This window comes from Lepisosteus platostomus, chromosome 1, assembly GCF_059453375.1.
Source record: "Lepisosteus platostomus isolate fLepPlt1 chromosome 1, fLepPlt1.hap1, whole genome shotgun sequence".
Lineage (NCBI taxonomy): Eukaryota > Metazoa > Chordata > Actinopteri > Semionotiformes > Lepisosteidae > Lepisosteus > Lepisosteus platostomus.
Window position 1 is genome coordinate 75,486,799 of NC_142611.1, and position 22,030 is coordinate 75,508,828.

Below are 22,030 nucleotides of genomic sequence, written 5' to 3' on the forward strand. Positions count from 1 at the left end.
TCAGATCTCATGGACATTATTCACAATAAATAGAAGCACCCGGTGAAAACAGTTGAAGATGGATATATTAGTTTTAAAAACACATAGGAAAAGCCTGTAACATTTCTCTTAAGCTCCATTTATAACATGAGTTGTTTTAATGGTGGTACAATACATTGAGAAGACTGGTGCTCTGAAAGCATGGAAGATTTGTCTTTTTATTGTTTTTAGTTTTAAATGACAAAGCAATCTTTCAGCAAAAGAAAATAGAATTTGAAGATCAAAATGAAATGTGTACTGACAACTTTAAATTGTTCCAAGAAATTGCACAAATAAATCTATGTATGAATTTGTTTTGAATGTGAGATCTTCAGGTTTAAATCTAAATGCTTCAGAGGTCTGATGTTGAACTGCTTAACCTGAAGCATTAGTGTTCAGAGACAAGCCTATGAATGACACAGAGGTCATGAAAAATACTGCTTAGGAACACATTGTGTAAAGACCCCACTCAGCCTATTGTGTGCCTTAAGGTGCTGTTAGATCGGGATGTTTGCAGTCTAGAGTTGAGGCATATGCTATCCATTGATTGATGGAGTTTACAACAAAAGACAGGAAAGAAGACAAATCCCCAAATCCTAACAAAATTATCGGCTTCATATAAATAAGATACAGTACATTCCCAGTCTTTTCTGCTCAGCAGCCCTCCACCAACCACACGTTAACCACCCTTGTAGCAGCTACTTGGCTCATCTCACTCAGTGTGACAGTGACTTGCCTCTCTTCCACCAAAGAGGATTAAATAGAAAGTATGCTCACAGCTTTCTCTTAATGTGCAAGTGTATGGGGATTGTATAAATCTCCTGATCACAGCATTAAAACAAAATACCAAAATAATTTCACAGTTCTTGTAGTGTTCTGAAACATTACATCTCTTGTTCCTTTTAGTACTGCATTAATATTCTAACCATTCTTGTAAGATATAGAATGGTGCACCACCCAAAGAACCTTTAAGAAGTCTTTAAATGCTGATAAAAATATCTCATAAAAGTAATTAAACGCACATTTGTGTAATCAGTACAAATTCAAATTCAATTATTTTCTTCAGAGTTTTGAAACAAAAGAAATCCTGGTTATGTCAGTCAGCTCCCTCAACCACCCCCACAAAGTACATACTGTACACTGTATAGTATCTTCACTTTTGATTTGCTCTATATAATAATTTCAAGTTATTAATTAATTTTCAAGTTTTTTAAGTTTTTTAAGGTCACTTAAATACATGTACAGTAGTAACTACACAATCACCGATACAGATATTACCATCACTGAATTTTTGTTTTATAGATAACGCATTGTTGTTGCAGTTTTCGTACTCTATGATAATCTAATCTGAGTATGGTAAAGAGAATATTGTACTATGGTGTTTTTATTAGAGAGGAAAAAACAAAGCAAGCATATGAGAGCAACATAAATCAAACACAAAACTCATTTTGGCTCTCTGCTGTTGTTGTTTTTCATGGCTGAGCCTTAAGGCAAACATTTTCTGTCACTTCAAATGTATTTGGCACTATTGAGCTATAAACATTATTGTTTCCCATTAGTCCATAGATTGGCTGCATTAAAGAGAAATACCCTAAAGAACACTTTATAATAAAAATCAAACATACAGAAGCAAATCTGCAACAAGTAATAGCAATTAAATACTATTTACAAGGTTTACAAGGTCTTTTTTATTCCCCAAAGGCAGAAGAGATGATTGGGAATAATGAAGTCTGACACAGTCCCTGATGGAAGCTAAAACCTTCAGAAAGTGGCAGTCTAACCACACAAGTGGTTTACACTCCTTATTTTCACACCAGAGCGGTGCTGCATTGATAATGATGTTCAGCAGATTTTTATCTTGTTTTCCATGGCAGCACAGAGAAATTGGGTTTAAATAAATCCTCATACATTAATAAATACATTTTACCAATTAGAATATTTTTCTTTTAGCATCTTAGGTATAAGATATTTTTCATTAACGCTACAATTCTGTCAAATGTTGCTTTCCGTTATTATTCTAAGTGAGGTGTCTCATTACTACAGTATATCGTTGAGAAATATAGATAATTATTGTGTTTACTTTGTTTTATTTGTTTTCAGCACTGTATTTTCACATATTCTTTGTGTATCCTATTAAAAATTACAGCAGTGCAATCTGATCTATTTTCTCTGCTTAACAGTACATACTGTACACTAGCACAACAGTGCTTTGCACTTGCCACTATCATTTCAGTGTCCAAATGGGCATGAATCTTCACTGCTCCAAATAAAAATCCACGTCATGCACAGAAGGTTAACATTTATGTTTGTTTTGTTGAAAACAGTAGAAATTACAGTTTTCAGTCAAGAATTAGAAATAGGCTCTGGCTCTGGGTCAACATGTTTGTTTCTTTTTTAAAGCAAGAAACTAACATTTTCACCCCCTTTCTTGACTTACACAATGTTTGTTGGTTATCATGCAAAAGTAACAACTTCATTGCCATACCTCCCAAAAAAATGACAGATTTAGCAACAAAATGGTCTGACTTGATTTTGTAGCCTGTTTTCCAGTTAACATTTTACAATCCTGTTGCAAGGCTGACTCAGTACCTTCCTTGATGTCTTCTACAAAATTTATAAAACATAACATAGTGGTGTGTCTGTAACAAAGCTGATAAAGTGCTGCTCACTATGAGATTAATTATATTAGAAATCTACCTCTCATTTTCTAACTGCTATACAGAGTCCTGCAATAGATACTGTTGTGAATGAGGCTGAGAGCAAAGAGAAAGTTAAATATCATCTACAGATAAAGATCCTACTGTGCATTAAACAAGTATTAATCCTCAGCTGAATTCACCGAATGTTAAGAATGGAACTCAGATTCCAGTGAAGAATACAGTTTAACTGGCTCAACCATTAAGCTCTATTTAAGGGTAAGTAAAAAATATAAAATGTATATGGACATCTACTATGTTCAACCCTTTATTCAATTAAGAATACAAAAATTAAGCACAAATTGTGACTGTGAAATAAGTCATATCTATTCCAAAAAGATTAGATTAAAATACATAGAATGTATTTTATGTTTAATTTGATTAAACTACAGTATAAAACCGTATATCCTAGGAAAGCAGTGCAGTTTAATCCACTAAGCATCCTAGACATTTTACTATAGAACAGCTTCTTTCATACAGCATAGATGGATAAGCTGCTACAGATGTAATTTTTGCTGTCTAGACATTCTTATAGTTCTGTCCTCTTTTCTCAGTGTTACAGAAGGTATAGACCACAGCACCAATGATTCTATAATGTTAAATTCAATCATTCAAATATTTTGCATTAACTAAAATTTAAAATTTGAATCGATCATGTATTTATAAGAATACTACAAAGACTTTTTCAAAAAGCAAAAGAAGCTCTTAAACACAGTTAGCAGTATGACTCTTCGCAAGGCATTCAACCTGGGAAGGGCAAGTCTGCTGTAACAGGAAATTAGGAAGCAGAACATTATTGCAAATTGAGGCAATTGCTTCAGCTTCCCTTTATTAACTGATTAAAAAACCTGGAGCTAAATTATAGGAAAGGCTCTCCTCTACACATCTGAATTTGCCATATATTTCAATTTTTACTAATTATATCCGGCACCCAAGAGATTACATTCGTATTCATCAACATCAAAGTGAAAAACCTGCAGTTATACTAATGATCACCATCATCATCATCATCATGATCATCAGTATTTTGTCTTCATACATACCCCTTTAACAAATGGATTCATTAGGCATTTGATGCATGCACCCCCATAATCCTTCTCTTCATTCTCTTTCTTTCCAAATGACTTTGTCCAGTTAGCACTTTCTTTATGGTTTCATTTAGTTAGGACTGCACATTGTTCTTCTTTAAAAAGTGTGATTTACTTTTAGTATTTTGCATTCCTAACCGTTTAAAGTCTAATATGTATTTACTATATCTTTTATACATATACAGTACGGGGCAGTGGCTCTGTGGCTGGAAGGTTGCAGGTTCGTATCCTGTGGCTGGCAGAGGAATCCCACTCCATTGGGCCCCTGAGCAAGGCTCTTAACCCCAACTGCTCCAGGGGCGCCCCTGTAAATGTCTGACCCTGCGCTCTGACCCCAAGCTTCTCTCCTTGTCTGTGTGTCTCATGTAGAGTAAGTTGGGGTATGTGAAAAGACATATTCCTAATACAAGAAATTGTATATGGCCAATAAAGTGATCATTTCTCCCCTTTGCAAGTATTTGTTTCAAAATGAACATACACAATTTCAAAGGGACCTTTTACTACACTACAGTTTTCTTTTATTTTACTGCACAATCTTTCAATTGTCTCTATTCCAACCTGGCCTGTGACGAAATATGATATCTGGGAAAATACAATAAAACAAAAAAATCAGGAATTGATGGCATTATACAGTATCATTCATTTAAGTGTAACTACAATACAGATTTTCTAACTGGATCCAAAAGTGTATATTAGGAGCAAAAGTTCTTCTGTTTTCAGCAAATCACAGATAAGGGCTTTTTTCACACAACAAGTGAATTAAAAAAGTGCTGCAACAATAGAAAGGGTTTTTATTCTCACAGAACATCCATCTCGTCTTAAGATCAATGTGTTAAATGATATCAATTCCGGCTTCTTGTCAGTTTAATTAGGAAAAGTGAAGCACAATTACTGAGCAGGATAGTAAAGCTGGCAAAGAACTTAAAGGAAGGCCATCTGTAACAGCTATTTTGAATAAGTGTTCAACAACCATCATGTTAGTGGGGAAGATAAAAAAAAGATGTAACATTTAAAATAGATAATGAAGACAGTGTAATTGTAGGAACATTCATACTTGATGGATGGATGGATGTCTTATATAGATAAAAAAAGTGTTAGCATAACATTGTGAATAATATGTTTAATTTGAAATCAAATAAGAAAACAGATAGACCATATTCACATACAGTGCAACTTCTAATTTTTTAAAATAATCTACTCTATTTGACTACACATCACACTTGGCACAACATATACAGTAACAACAAAATCTTCCTGAGTGACTTCTAGCCTTACCTATAGCATGAGAATCATAGCCCATTCTTTGGGTGAAATTGCCTTTTACAAACTGTTCACAACCATGTCCAAACATAAGCATATACTGTACGTCTAATAAAATATATCTAATAATAATATTTTAAACAGCATGTTCTTTGCAGAAAAATGAATTGTATCAATTTCTGCAGACCTTTACAGTTCAAAGCCACAATGAAAAAGAAATGCAGTGCCATTATTACTCACACACACTTGTATTCCTGTGTTTAAGAGGACTTCCTGTTAACTGATTTTCTATTTTTACTATCCTATCCCACAATAAAACTCTAGACAGGGTGAAAATAGACATTTAGATCAAAAAGAAGATTTCATATGGTTTCCGAAAAAGCAGTCTGTTTGAAAAGCGTTATTGTTTTTGTGGGGATGTTCTTTTGAGATTTGTCTCCACATTGACAGTAATACATGCCTACACATAGTTTTTGTTCATGTGAACAAGAAGAAAACATTTATATTGAGTCAAAATCAGAACAATGGCAGATTTTTCACCTTCAAAAACAAGGAGTCATGGAAGTGTGAATAAATACTATAAACAAGAACTGCAAAAATGAATATTCATTGAGAGAACACATTAAGTATTGTTTTAAGGTTAGTTGGCAAATACAGAAATGGCAAGGTAGCATGAGGAATTATATTTAATAGCAGAACCTTTGCAGCTTTCGTTTTTTAAACTGTGTCACTTTCCAGTAGTAAAAGGTATTTAGTTCATTCAATATTTGCAACAAAGATTATTTGTTAAAAAAATTACTTGCCGTTACAGTATATCACTGCAGTGACTTTAGGGTGAAGAGACTCTGTGATCAAGTAAAAAAGCATAATTTACTAGAGAAAAGACAAGAGGGCGAGCAACACCCCGCAGGGAATGTTCTGCATCTTCATAAGCAGCACAAAGCTGATCACAGCGGGACTATAGAAGAAATTACAGGCAAAAATTAGGAAGGAGATACGATACAGTGCTAATATACACAGGCATACAAAGGAAACAGATGGACAATAAAACCAACAATGACACTAATTAAATCAATGAGAAGATAATCCAAACGTGTATTTAATGCAATACTAAAAAAGGAATGCCTTTTATATTCCACTTAAAGGAGGGATTGTAAGCAATGGAAAAGCCATCTAGTTCAAATATTCTGGATACTAATATCTTCTGTACCACTGGCTTAGCTTCTTAACCTCTAGTTCTGTATTTTTAAGGTCCAACGAACTGTAAAAGGGTGTGCCATTCTCATCTTTCACTGATTTCTACTTAGTGGAGACAGAGTATTCTGAAATAACAAAACATTCTGGGGAGGGGTAAAAGATCCTGTGTGTCTACTCATTAATTATAAGACATATTTTTTGCTCCATAGAAACAACGTTGTTTGCTTTTTCTGCCCATTCTTTTTTTTTCCTGAAAACATTTTTTTCTTCTTTTCAGAGATGTGAACAGACAGGTTGAATTGAAATTCAATAACTACTTCCAATTTCTTTTTGCATGCTGCTGGCAACAAAATGAAAAAAGCCTTTACTGAAATCTTGCAACATGACTACAGTAAAAAACCTAAGAACAACTTCTTCAACCTCTAATGTACACTCTCCCATGAAAGGTAGCATTTTCTAAAGGCTAATATTCCAAATTGCTGCAGATAATATAGGTCATTCAGGTAATAAAAATACAATGTACATTTGGTGATAATTTGAGCCACTATTTGGCTTTTTCCCAACATTTTATGAGGACTCCTACTATTCCTAATAAAGCAATCTATAATCATTATTATGCTAGTGTACAATTCACAGTTATGCATAGAGTTAGATTGTCATTAAAATCACCTCCTTTAATCAAAGAAAGAATAAACATGGATGGGCAGTACTATAAGGCACAAGCACAGGTGGCAACACAAACTAAAATCCAAAACGGAGAACTGCAATTGTTAGGCACAGGATGGACCCACAGAGTGTGAGTTATTAAGCAAATCCAGCACAATCCATTTTCATGCCATCCCAGGTATTTATGTATCAAGGTCATGGATACACCACTGATGATGCACCTGCTTTGAATGGTGAACGTCTGCAAATCCCTGAGCACTGAAGACAGGTACAGCAGTCAAAGAAAGGTCATGAAAAAGCCTTAATGCTGATGTCTTACTCTCTTTCTTATCTATGTAGGGAAACACTCAATTAATTATAAGCCTGAATAAATTATTTTTTTTTTATTTTATTTTACTTTCGGATCTTTGACATTAAAACAGATAAAGTAGGGCAACTGTACAAATAAAAAATATCACAAATGTTAAATACAAAATCCCTTTTGCAGCTCTACTTTATGCTCTGACACACATGCAACGTTCCTCTCTAGCCTGGAAGTCAATGAAACTGTACCCCGCTGGTTCAGTGTGGTTATAGCCTGAAAGGATTAACAAGATCACCAGAAGGCTCTTTGTGTAGGCAGGGAATGGTCAACTGGTTTACTAACTGCTTCATGTGAGAACACAACCGCTTTTTTAAAATTTCAAATGATAGATCTTATGCATTAGCCAGTGAAGAATTACCATTTCAGCCTGGGGGCCCCTCTGAGATATCACTCTCTTCACCGAGTCAGACAAATCCGATCTGTGCATCCATTAGTCTGAAGCCATATCTGACCCCAGGGATAACTGTTCCCTTAAGCAACTTTTAATACAGATTTGCTCAGAGTTGCTTCTCTGGCACTGAATGTGATAATGAGAAACAAACCACTTAACTGCAATAGACCTGGGATCTGTGTGCGACCCATTGGTTAGACTGCTGGGTCTCCTGAGATTGCTCTCATCGAGGAAGCAAACAAGCCAAATGGGATTTTATGACCTCTTGGCTTAGTTATATACTACTTAAAACCTATACAGGATTAAAAGTAGAAAGCTGGCACTGTAGCCTGTAGAGAATTGATATTGCACTTCTCACAGATTAGTCATGAGAAAGTGTTTTGTTAGAAAAAATAATACATTTACATGTATCTATAAATCTATAATTATATCATACAAAAGACCATATGAAGTCCTACATTCTACATTCAATTATTACAAATCATAAACTTATGGTGTCCTCGGCACTTTCCTCAAACCTGTATACTGTTTTTCTAATTTTGTATTAATAACCCAAACTTATTAGATATTTCTCTGTTCTACTGACCTTTCAGGCCCAAGGTGGTGTTTATCATGACATAAGCAGAGGAAAGATTAAAGCCACACATCTGAAGTGAGCTGTGATTATGTTTCTTTCAGCTTCCTCTGTGGTTTAATAGTTATGAATTTACATATTCAGAGACAAACTGCAACAACCATCCCATTACTGCTAATGATTCTAAGTTCAATAGCTTCAAAGAGCACAATTATGCTACACTGGTAATTTTTTTTCTTTCTTCTTTTATGTAATTGTGCTGTACAAATCTTCACAAAAAAGTTACTGCTATGGAGATATAGTACATTTCTCATGCCTACTGGTTTCAAAGCAACTTCAGTTCTTCTACTGTACTCGAGTTGCTCTAGATACAAAACAACAGAAACAAGATACAAACTTTATGAGAAGAAATATAAAAAAAAAACATTTCAAATGTCACTAATAGGGTAATATTAAACAGTGGTATTCGACTGCAATCATAGGGGCTATAACCTGTACTGTACACTGCCTTCAGGCCATAACATGTACAACATGATAACTGCTGCTTGAATCAATCAACAGATCTATAATGAACAAAACACAAAACTTGAAGAATCATCGATATGTCTAACAGCTAAAAATATTAAGCACGGGCATACTTAAGAATAGTTCTACAGATGCAGCTACTCAGAATGCATGGTATTTCTTCCAAATCCATTACCTGTAACATGGCACATTGCATTATGTAATTCACTGGTGGCACTTGTGGTGTATTCTGTACTGTGCATGTTTAAATCTGCTTAATATGGAATATTAATATGGAATGCAAAGGAACAAGTAATAGGTTTATTCCATGCTGGAAAAAAGAAGAAACCTGACACCTGAAGAAGGCTCCACGGCCGAAACGTTGTGTTCTCTTTCTTCTTTTTTCCAGCATGGAATAAACCTATTACTTGTTCCTTTGCAGCCTACGCATGCTGACGCAGCTACCCACCTGAATTAATATGGAATTATACATTTCGCATAACAAAACCATCAAAGAAGCAGATGTTAAGTTTAGAATGAATATCACAGTAGGTGTCAGAACTGTTAAGTTTTTATAATATCCCTGAGAGGAGAGTCGAACAGAACTGAGAGTATGCTTTTAATATGTTTATGTTCAACAAACTCATCTGCTAACACAGCCACTCATAAGAGCAAGGTGACTTTCTGCTCAATGAAATAAAAGCTGCATATAGGCAGAATACTTTAAGCAAAACTATCTGATTAAGTTGGTCTAAATGGCTACTTTGCAAGCAGTACACGACTTCTCAAGAGGTACCCCTTTCTCTAGTGCAAACTCACCAAAAGTTTATTTGTTTTTTTAATATAATTTTGATACCTTGAACGGTATACCTGGTATTACACATCATAGTATAATCAAAACAAAACACCCACACATACTGTATCCACAGATATACCGAAACAGTAACGCACACGTCATACAGTATATTGTGATCATATATTCTATAAATATACTCTATATATAGTATGATACCTATGGTTTCCATAGTAAAGTATGTGTGATATATAGTTTTCATTTTAACATTATAGTTAAATTATATTCTGAATACTCACAGCTCAAATTTGCATTAAGACGAAATATAGACTTTCTCAACTACTTTTTATATATCCAGCTAAGCAAAAAAAACAAAGCAATGGTCAGTCTGGGACTTGAACTGCTCACCTTCTGAGTAGCAGGTGGCCATTTAAACTGCTGGGCTAAACTGCTGCTTGGGTGCAACGCCCTACATTACAGTTTAAAAACGTTTCATTGTCCATTTCCACTATAAGGACAATAAAAGTAATTAAAATGAACATGAAAATGTTTCCAAAATATCTAAAAGTTATTTTTAGTTGCCAAAATTTTACATGTAGTTTACATTTGCATTTAGTTACATGACGTTACATCCATATTAATATTCCCTATTGAGTAGTATTAAATCAGTATTACAACTTTTTACAACAATAGTGGCAATTTATAGTTTTCTTATAATGTATTCTTAGAAAAGGAAAAAACATTATAGTTTTTTTATGAAGTATATAAACTTTATTTAGTAAGAACAAGCATGTCAAAGCTTTTCCAAAATAACCACCATAAGTTACTGTGTTTAAGAATTTGATGCATAAAGTGATTATGAAGAAGGTTTGAATTCTGTTGTGAACATTTTTATATTTAGCTACAGTACCACTACCATCTACTGTATATACAGTACATTAGGTATATATTATATATGAGAGCTTTAAAGCCACTACAGTACAGTGTATGTGAAATTTATTTTTCATGTCATAATTTAAAGTTGATTACTGATTACTCGTCATTGAAATTTGTATTAAGACAAAAAATAGGTTATCTCAATGGGTATATAAACATGAAAGAAGCACATTACATTCTCAACAAGCTACAGTATAAAATAAACTATTTTTTATATATCCAAGTGATTTTGTTTTTGTAAAATACCTATACTTCCATTTTAAATCAATTTAATATTGAACATACTGTAATGCACATTTTAAAATTAATAACATTCTAAACAGTATACAAGTTAATTCAATAACTGGAAAAACATTGTCTCAAGGGATTCAACAGGGATTCAAAACCAGGCGTTTTCTGGCGACATCCCAAATGCTTCCAGACGACACTTTAAGCACTCACTGCCCCACTTTGTGGTGTTACAAAATAATGCAGTCCAACAACAGAATTTTAAAAAAATCTGCAGTGTGGTACTGTATATTGCACTCAGGCATGAGCACCACAAATTGCTGCATTATCCAGCATGTATCCTGATTGGATGGATCTGTAATTGCGAATCCAATCTACCACAAAAAAGAGAAGATCTTGTCGACCTTGAGATTCTTGATCTAAACATCATTATCCTAGCGGTATGCACTGTTCACCAAAATTATTAGTGGTCTATAAAATACCTACTGGAAGAAAGATAGTATTGATTTTAAAAATCCACTGATCAATCTTTGAAAAAAAAATACAAGAAAATACTTTATGTAGCCAATAACAAGTGTATGCTTAATCAATTGTGTCATAAATATTACACACGCTGTAGTTGTAAGATGCAGTACAGTATGTGCTCTCAGTAAAAGGAAAGAGAGAATAACACAAGACTGAGAAAAGGAGTTATTTCACTGTCCTGACATTTTTCTCGCATTTGTCCCTCTTATAAAAAGGAATTTGCATATTTGCCCACTTAGGACCGAGGATAGCAGTAGGTCCTCACACCAACATTTTGTAAATCTCACTTTTTTTGCAATGCAAAGAATCAACAGCAAGTTATAAGGCTGCAAAGGACAAAGTGTGCATTTTGCTTTTCACATTTAACCACAGTAGAGCATTGCTCCAATAAAGCAACAAGCTGCCCTATGACAAAATGCTAAATCTTTTCTTTTCTCCAATCTATTCTCAATATCTTTAATGCTGGAAACTCAACTTTCTGCAGATGAACATGGCATTTTTTTAAAAAAAGAATAACTAATCATTCGTATGTTTTATTTACATTCTTAAATGGGAGATGGGATTGAGATAAGATTGCTTAACGTTTTGTTTTCTTATTTTTACCATGTGGAAACAAGTTATTTCATGGTAGCAATATTTCACGATAGAAGTAATAGTTCATGGAAATTTCCTATTCAGGCAACCAATATTTTGCTGAAGGCGGTTATATCTCTTAGGATTTGCGTGCACAAAAAACAAATGGTATAAAAAAAATTGTGAGGGAGACAATTCCCTAAATTATCAATACAAATAACATTGATGACCAACCATTTGTAAAAATGTTCTGCAAGTTACATTCCTTTAAAAGGTAAATGTGAAACACGAAAGCAAGTCTCAAGTTATTAAAAGAAAAAGCATGTGATTTCAAGGTTCAGCTTACCAATTACTTGCCAAGCAATCATGAAGGAAGAGCAAACAGTGATAGTTTGCAGGCCAAATTGGCATTGATGGAATGATTCTGTGTGTTGATGTGCAGTGAGTTTCTTATTATGTTCAGGGCTTTAATCTGAGTATCTCTACTATCCAGGTACCATTGTTAGAAAATCCTAATGCAAGATTTCTTGGCACCTTGGCAGCAGGTGTTTATTTATTGATATATGTTGTAGGATTAATATTGCCTTATAGTAAAAGAATTGAAGATATAGTTGTTTCTGAAATGGATTTCTTTACAGTTGCAAGTTTGCTGTGTGGCTAGCAGCCGGTGGAGACAGCGCACCAGCAGGCAGAGCCCCAGGGAAGTTGTTTGGGCATTAACAGCATCACCTTATCAAAGAACACGTGCTGTGGAGAGAATCATGGTCCTCACAGTCTGACTGGGGCATGGGACTGAACTGAAAACTACTGTCTTAATTAGTAATTAAAGATGTTAAGAACTGCAGGGAGAAAACATTTAGATCAAGCTGTTTTCTTTAAAAATATGCACTTATTGTTTATACATACAGTATACTTATTTTATAGAGAGAAATAAAAAAAAGTAAACACCTCTTTAAATGTCAAAAGATTATAATCTGATCCAGTGTTGAAAGAGGTGTTATATGCAATTTAAATGTAATGATTACCTTTGTGATTGACTTTCTCTTTTTGGAAAAAGAAAGTTCCCAAAATGCAAAGAAAACAGAACCCAAAATATCTTGGGCCATCACTGTTTAATCGCTTTATTTAATGTCTTTACATCTTTTACTGTGCTAAAGCAGTCCAACAGAACCCACTGGGGATGATTTTTCTCTTGTCAGAAGATTTAGCTTTTGTTGACACTAGTCTAATCAGACAGCTAGGAAACTGCCTTGTTTATTTACACAGGACCTTAAGCTGCATTTCAGTGGTCTGTCAAATATGATTCACAGAACCCTTTTTCAATATTTTTTGTTTTTTTCTAACGTGATTTCTAATAGAAATTAATGGATTGTATATACTGTACATCACTCCACTACTCCAAGTGGGACTGGTAAATGTACAGCACGTGAATAACATTATTAGAAATTGGTTTTGAAATGGAATGACTTAGCAAAGGCAGTCTCAAAGCACTTTTCAAATTACACTGATGAAACTGTAAATCCTTTGGTTGATATTTACAATTGCTGGTCACATACCTTGCGAGTCAAGGACAAGCTACAGCTAACTAGCCTGTAGAAATAATATCAAAACAAAAGTAAAGATCAAAGTTCTTCCATGTACATTTGTCAAGAATGAAGTCGGTAACAGTGACTTACATCTGATTATTCAGTTAATTAAAGATCATGACATGCATAGAAGAGCTTGCAATGGCATTGGTCAGCTCAGTTAAAGACAAGGATGTGTTTCAAATGTTTCCGGCAATTTGCTTTTGTAAAATGGAAACTCAGTTCTGTCCTTCATAGTGCAACACAGTGCACACACTGCTCTAATGTTTCAGCACCAGCTTCTTACAACGTGCCATTAGCTACTTGAATATTTTGCACTGGGGTTTTCATGTTCCTGCCCCTAAGACCATGCATGTTATTATTCTTTCTTCAGCATGAGTGGAAATGGCTCACCTCAAAATTTTCTCCACTACAGCATCCTGAATCAAGAAACAAGGAACTCAGTATATTTACTGTGTAATGCTGCTAAGACAACGTCTTTGGTATGTCCACAACAATTATGTTTTGACTTTACAATTTTCACCACTTTCTATGATGTAAACTGTTACCGAAAGTTTAGTTTTTTAAAGTGTTGATTTAAAAAATATTATTGTTGCTCTTGTTTAAACAAAACTGCAGTTTCAGAAGCAGTGTCACAGTGGTTCACTTCAACCCTATATGGTTTTTGTCTCCAATATTTTTATGTTTCAAGCACAATTGGCCTTTTAGAGAGCACAAAGTAAAACAGGAATGTGTCCAACATGCAGGGTCACATCCCTGAAGACATACTGACAACCTGATTCCTGGGTGCTTCAAATGCATTCAGATCCTTTCTATGGTGTTTAATTTTGAGAAACTACAAAATGATGCAATTAAGCCTGAACGCTTAAAATGAGGACATCTAAGTATAAGATACGTTACAGTAAATGTCGATTGTATTGAAGTTTTCAAACCCAGAAACGTAATATTTGGAGTAAGCTCTTTTGGCATTAATTACAGCTGAATCTCTTATTTCATACTGTAAGTCACTACCAGCTTCACACCATGATTTGGTGCAATTGTCTTGGCAGATTTTCTCAGCACAGCAGTCTTCCAGTCTTCCCCAGATCCTTAATTGGTCAGGACTTTGATTGGACCATTTAAAAACATCCACTTTCTTATTTTTAAGCCATTCCATTGTAGTTTTGGCTTTATTTATTGAAACCTGATTTTTTTGTTCCAGTTTAAAATCTGAAGAAGATTTTCTTCTAAGTACTTTGCCAGTACTTTACTCCATCTCTATTACCACCAGTCTTAGAAAGTTTCTAGCCAGCTGTGTGGAGTGACTGCGATATTGTTGGCTCATACACATTTTCTCCCAAATCAGCCACTGGACTCTGTAGCTCTTTCAGTGTCACAGCTGGACTCACATTTGCATCCCTAACCAGTTTCCTACTTGCCAGGCTGCTCAGTGTTGAGGGACATCCTGATCTAGGCAGTGTCTGGGGGCCTTCCACTACTTACTGATAGACTTCAACTTGCTTAAAGAAATATTAAAGTAAATAAAATATTTACTTTATACCCTTTCCCTGATCTGTGCCTTATTATACAGTCTTCAGATTTTCTTGGCTTGAAATTCAGTAACTGACTGAGGAACCTTACAAAGATAGGTGTATTTATTATGAAATTATGTGAAACTCTATTATTACACACAGATTGAGGCCACTTAAGTAATTATGTGGTTCATTAAGGTAATTTTCTGCACATAACTTAATTTAGATTTGCCACAATAAAGGGTTTAAATAGTTTGCAATCATGACTTCCATTTTTCTATCATACTAATTATTTTCTTCTTTCTTTCATTTTTTTTGAATGAGTGGAGTAGGTTTTTGCATATAACAAATATTAATTCTTCAAAATTTCATGACTGCAAAAAAATGTGTAAACTGTGTTACACAAGGGTTTAAACTTTGCAAGACACTGTGCATTACCTTAAAGTAGTATAAGGAAGAATATCATGTAAAAACAAACGGGACTTTTATATTTTTTAATGGTACAGTACCTTAACTTCCTCTTTGCAGGGTATAAAGCTTTTTTTCACATTACAGACTATTTCAGAGGACAAGTGCTGACAAAACATGTGACATTTGTGCCGTTAAAATTTGGCCACCTAACGGGAGATACAGTGAAGATGAAGTTTTATTGATTTCCCATTTAGCGTTAGGAGATGCTTATTGAAGCAGATATTTTCCTAGCTCTCATGAGACCAAACTTCAAGACACACAAATACAAGTAAGGTTATGGCCTGACTGTAGCATTATGTAATTAAATGCTTTTGTAGCTAACTGGGAATATTTTTTTACAGACCTTGACGTTATTTCTTAAGATTGACTGAGGAGAGTAAAGCTTCCATTTCGGCTTTAAAAACTTAAAAAGAACAGTGCAGAATCATTGTGCTGGGAAGAAAAAGCAGCATTACCACAGAGAGAACTCGTGTCACCAAAGCCCCAGTCCTTACAGGCACCATCCATGATAACAGAATTATAACATGTTGCCCTTTGTCTTCCTTTTATCATTCCTCAAATTATGTCTGTTTATCTGCCTTGAGATACAGAAAGAATCTAGTTGCCATCTGCTGGAAGTACTTCATTATAACAACTGGTCATTATTAGATAAAAGCTATGTTTTCCCCTTGATTTAATAAAAAAAAAACATTTCGTTTCAAGAATCTAGCTTGATCCATTTCTTTTCTGTACTTCTGACACTGTTGCAGTGCTGAAGTCAATGATCCATTAACAGCTATAAGTTCTGTTTTAAAAAGCATTTCCTGAAGCAAGACTTCTGGGTTTGTAATCACATTACAATTTATCATAACTCCTGAGTGGCCTCTGGTTAGTGGATGCTGATGAAATGGTAGAATAAAAAAAAATATTTGGCAGAGAAAAAAGAAAACAAATGCATTACATTTAAAGCAACAAATGCCAAAGTGTGAATTATTTTGTAATTCTACGTATGTACAGTGGTGTGAAAAAGTGTTTGCCCCCTTCCTGATTTCTTATTTTTTTGCATGTTTGTCACACTGAAATTTTTCAGATCATCAAACAAATTGAAATATTAGACAAAGATAACACAAGTAAAAACAAAATGCAGTTTTTAAATGAAGGTTTTTATTATTAAGGGAAAAAAAATCCAAACCTACATGGCCCTGTGTGAAAAAGTGATTGTCAGTGTGACAAACATGCAAAAAAATAAGAAATCAGGAAGGGGGCAAACACTTTTTCACACCACTGTATGTCTTCTGCATATTTTCAAGTGAAAAAACATTCTGACAATCAAAACATGATTTTAAAAGAAGTGCTGGTTCTTTATATGTTTTGTTTAGTTACATTTTTCCATTAATTTTTAACACTAGAAAATGTACAGTGCACTGGAATAGTATGACCTTCTGATGTTTGCTTGAGGAAAAATATCATTTTTATTGACTATACCAATACTTCAGTGTACAAATATGATGGCTCCAATTGTTTAGGAATGGGAACTGATGAATGATAAGGATTAAAATAAAATAAAAACATGTTCCTTCACAGTAATTAATGTATAGTTAGATTAAAAAATGAGGGAACTTCTAAGCAGGCCAGTCAGAAGAGCTTTTAATTCAGAGAACAGATGATGTCCTACAGCCTATCTTTATCATTATCTAACTGTAACCAGCACTCTCAAAGCAGTGGTAATGGTGTACAATGGTCTGCAAGCTTGCAATAGCTTTAGTGAGAAATGTGTCACTCTACCAGTCAGTGCAAACACTGTGCCAAATGTCTATAGGCTTTGATAGATGGGCATGCTGGAGAAGTGCATGCACAGCTTCTCCTTTCTTCTGTAGCAATATGTCAGGGTTGTTAACAATTGGTACTCCCAAGCTGGGCGTGTAAAAAATACAAATCAGCAGTTGATTTCCTATTTTATGAAAACAAACAGTACATAGAACAGTAACAATTATGTGAAATGTCTTCAGGACACATTCTACAAGTTGCCTCTACAAGTGACAGGCTAATTGAAGTCCATCTTAACAAGAGTACATGCATAGTTCTAGCTGAAACAAGTTACCTAGCTACAGTATATCAAGCTGATATCCTGCCTTCATTTAAGAAATGATTGAATAATATCACAGACAGGTTAAAATAACTATTGAACAGATTTGGAGAGACGTTCTTGATACAAAAAAATAAACCAAAATAACTACTGGGATCCTTTAAATTTTATTGGATGAAAATCTCAGGGTCTCATTTTCTCAGTCCCCATATGGTTTCTGTTATGACACAGGATTGAGGTGGAAAGTGCTGCATCTGTAAGATATGATGAGGAGTCTACTAGCTTGGTGTAAGTGAAGGCAACTGGAGAGATGAGAGCTGGGGATGTGCTGTGCAGGCAGACAAAAGAGGAATGAAACAGGGAAGGCAGACAGGGGACAGACAAAAAAGGGAGCACACTGTGCAGCCAGGCTAAAGAGGACCAGGATGGCATGAAGCAGTTTTGCTGAGCAACTCAGGGGAAACTGCGCTGCCAAGAGGTCAGGAAGATCTGGAAGCTGCACAGTCCGACCGATCTGGTTAGTTGCTGAGAAGGCATAATGAGTTAGGTGCAGATAGGGATTCATCTGGCCATGCGGTTCCAGCTCGGGTTTGGGCAGTCAGGCTGATTCAGGCAGAATCCTGAAGTACTGATGGGATGATTAGTGCTAGATGGTTAGTGCTAGTGCTTCCTGAATCAGTAGGAAGCTCCATGACAGAGCATCTGACCATGGGCAAGGCGGAGTTTAAGTAGCTGATGAGATAATTACAGTGGTGAGAGAAGGTTTTTTAGTTTGTAATTGCTCCTAAATGTTTTCTGATGTTCATCTCTGTCATAACAATAGATACCTTGTGGCTCTTGGATATCTAAGTTGTGCACTCTACAGTACGAAGTCCAAGCCTAAGGACAGGAAGCGCTTCTTTATGCAAAGAGTTGGGGTTATATGGAGCAAATAATCACACCATGGAAATATCTAATAACTGTTACCATTCTAGTATCCTTCAGATGAGATTCTTGGACAAAATAATGAGTTGCTTACCTGCTCTAATATGCAGCACTTTTTATGTTATTATCAGATGAGAGTTTTAACTTATGACTTCGTATTTTGAGACTAGATGACATTTCATAGAACAGTGATCTCAGTTTCTCTCAAAGAGGAATAATTTCCCTTCTGAATATCTACAGTATGTTGGAAGTGCATGCTGCTCTATAAATAGAAAGTCAATTTGACTTGAAATTGTGTGGAAGGACAGTGAAAATGAAATTGCTTAGATTCGGAACTTAAAACAAATCTCATTCAAAAATAAGGGTTACAACAGTCTATAAAGTCTGGTAAATATAAGAATTTAACATTTCTTATCTATTTGCAAGCCAGACAAAAGTTATTCAGAAAGGAAATGTACATGATAGCTCATCTTCAAAAAGATTATTGATTGCATCCCTGAATGGTGCTGAAAAGATTACTGGGAAATACAAAGGGCATAATGGTAGCAAAAACATGACGGGAAACTACACCACAGACCTTGGTTTCAATCAGAAAGTTCTGCGAATGAATAAGGGTCAGTACAGAACAACTAAATCATTTTTTCAAATTAGTTACTGTATACATAAGAACAGATAGTAGTTTATCATGGGCTTCCATACTGCCTTGAATGTAAGATATACAATATATATATATATATTTTACTTTAGGAGCTATATTAGATTATTAGATATTGAGGTATATATTGGTAAATCAGCCTTATAGGATAATGTGGTTAGAAATCTAATGTTGCAGAAAACATTAGCAGAAGATAATAGGATATTGATTAAGCATATTCAAAACAAACAAAACATGTTATACTAATACTCTTGCTAACCATTTTCATGGTTCTGCATTATCTGTTTCTAGTTTATGTCCTATGGCTTGATGTGGGGAGCTAGCATGGACCATTCATAAAGAACATTAAGATGGTTTCTCCAGAAGGACAGTTACTCTACAATCAGGTTCAAGAATAAAAACATTAGAAAGTTTATAAATGAGAGGAGGCCATTCAACCCATCTACCCCACTTGTCAATAGTTAATTGATCCAAGGACCTCATTCAATTGTTTCTTGGAAGAAACCAGGGTGTTGGCTTCTGCAACATGGCTGGGTAGCTTGTTCCATATTCCCACAACCCTTTGAGTAAAGAAGTACCTTCTGTTATCAGTTTTTAATGCACTTCCACATAGTTTCAACTTGTCTGCTTTGGTTGATAATTTACTGTTGATTTTGAAGAATTCCACTGGGTTGACTTTGTCAATGAGAAAGCAACACTATGTTGACAATCAGTGACAGTGAATCAGGAGTAGAAAATAAACATACTCTATGTAAACACTATTGATAGTTATTACATACTGTAACTATTAGTTTATTTTTTCTTTTAAAAGTTCAGTATAAGTTTTCACATGTAAGCATTAAATTCATCACTGTAAATCTATTTTCTTTAAAGGCAAGGAGGACAAGAAAATAATTAAACCATGTGACTTTACAATATAAAATCACTGAAAAGGGAAACAACAAAATATGATGTAGAATACCAAAATAATTTTTATTTTTTAGTTTGAAGCCCCACTTGTCATACTATTTTTCTATGTTTCTACATGAAACTTTAGAACTTTTGTGAAGTTTGACTGCCTTAAAAATATGTGTCCAGTGAGCTCACAAAACCTCCCCAGCACATGTGGTCTTGATATGAAAAAGCAATAAAGTTTCTGTACAATTTAGGTCAAAATGATACTGTCTGTTTTAATCTGACACAGTGTCTGATACTTTGTCTGCAAATAGCACTTTGCATTTACTGACACCATGATATTTAGGCTTTTATTGCCTTTACAGCAACATCTTTATGTTTTGCATGCATGTAAATAAAAAAATAATAATTAAGATTATCTTTATACATATTTAAATTATTTTCAAAAACTGTTTTTTAATGTTGAAGTCAGTTTTATCCCTTTATAATTGTCTATTGCCCCATACATTTTGTTTTCCTGAAGTGGGTGAAGTAGTCTTCATGCTAGACTAAGGCCCAAAACTACAAGAACATGGTCAAAGAAGCAAACCAAGGTTATCTCTTACACAAGATTCGAATCTTTGTCCGTCTGACAGAGAGGCATGCGTATTTTTCAGAGTCAACCCTTTAAAAGTCACATCTGTTAAACTGATGACCTGGATACTCCCATCTCCTGTTGGCTGTGTCAAATAATTACAGTGCACCAGGTCATTAGCTTATGGTGCAGACATTTATTATGTTTAAAGTGAGACGAGAGAAAAAAAAGATATAAAGACATTTCAATTTCCATTGTATAAGCTTATCATCAGTTTTCATTTCTTTAATTCTGCAAAAAACTTACTCCCATTAATTAAGCATTTTCAACTAAATTAGATAAACATAGAGCTAAGGCAATCTGCAAATATTAAATAATACAATATGATTCATTATAAAAATAAATAATTTAGGTGGTACTTTTTATTAATTCATTTATCCTTAGTTAGGTTTCAATTCCAGACCTCCAATTTAGTTGTTCTTAATGAGAGTGTCTTTGATCATGAACGTAAGCTGTTACATTTGTAAATTGGGACAACATAGTAATGTCAAGAACATGGAAAGAACATTTACTCCAGCTGTGAAAATATTGCCTCTGTGTTTGATCCATTTGTACTTCATAAATAAGAGTTCCTACATTTTCTTTGTCACCAACCTCTATTTTTGTGTCAGCAAATTTATATTTTACTTTCATTTAATCTGAAGAGCAACCACTGTGTTGCTAACATGCTATAACTATCAAGGATAAGAATGCATGTTTACTTAACTTTTTAGGTTCTAATAATAATAAATGATCCTGTTCTTAACACAGAGGCTATGAGGCTACTGTGGACTAGCAAAGAAGTTTTGAGAAACAGTTTTCTTGCGTCATTTTAGCTATGAACACTCCTGTGTACAGACAAGGAACAGAATGATGGAACTCTTTTGGGATTCTGGCAAATTCACACAACGCAAGGCAAAATGTGATTCAAACTTACAACTGATATGAGACAAAAGCATGTTTGTTTCATGTAACAGTATGTCACAGTTCATTGTTCTTGAAAATTAAAAGGACTAAAATGACAAGGCTTGGTGTGGCACTGGCAGAGCAAGGAAATTAAACTCATGAGCTGAATTTTTATGTTATGTTACTAACAGACAAAAAACATTTGAATTTAAGCATTTTACTTCAGTGACGGAATGAGTTCATAAAACATGGGGTTTGTTCAAAAACTGAGAAAAACATAAACAGCCTTTCATAATTTCAATTATTTCTTGTAGGTTTTCTGTATGTGCAGTACATGCAATCAAGTGTTGACAACAATGAACTAAGGGATTTGTCTGCCTGTTGCGAAAATTTCACTATATATTCCCTTTCCTTTCTTAGTCTTGTAAATTAGTTCACATCTAAAACTAAAGCAGTGAGAACTTGGCATGAGAGACTTTAGAGACCTTTCAGAGACTTCAAACAGCATCTCTATGCATCATAAACTGATGCAGTGCTTCTAGGACACCTAGCTCTTTCTATAAAAGGCATGCTATACCTCTATGAAAGGCAT

General features: G+C 34.5%; 1 protein-coding gene across 3 annotated transcripts in view; it reads right to left on the reverse strand.

The window, feature by feature from the left end:
- ctnna2 (catenin (cadherin-associated protein), alpha 2) overlaps window positions 1-22,030 on the reverse strand; it is a 562,621-nt gene that overhangs the window by 146,409 nt on the left and 394,182 nt on the right. The gene's annotated exons all lie outside the window — the stretch shown is intronic.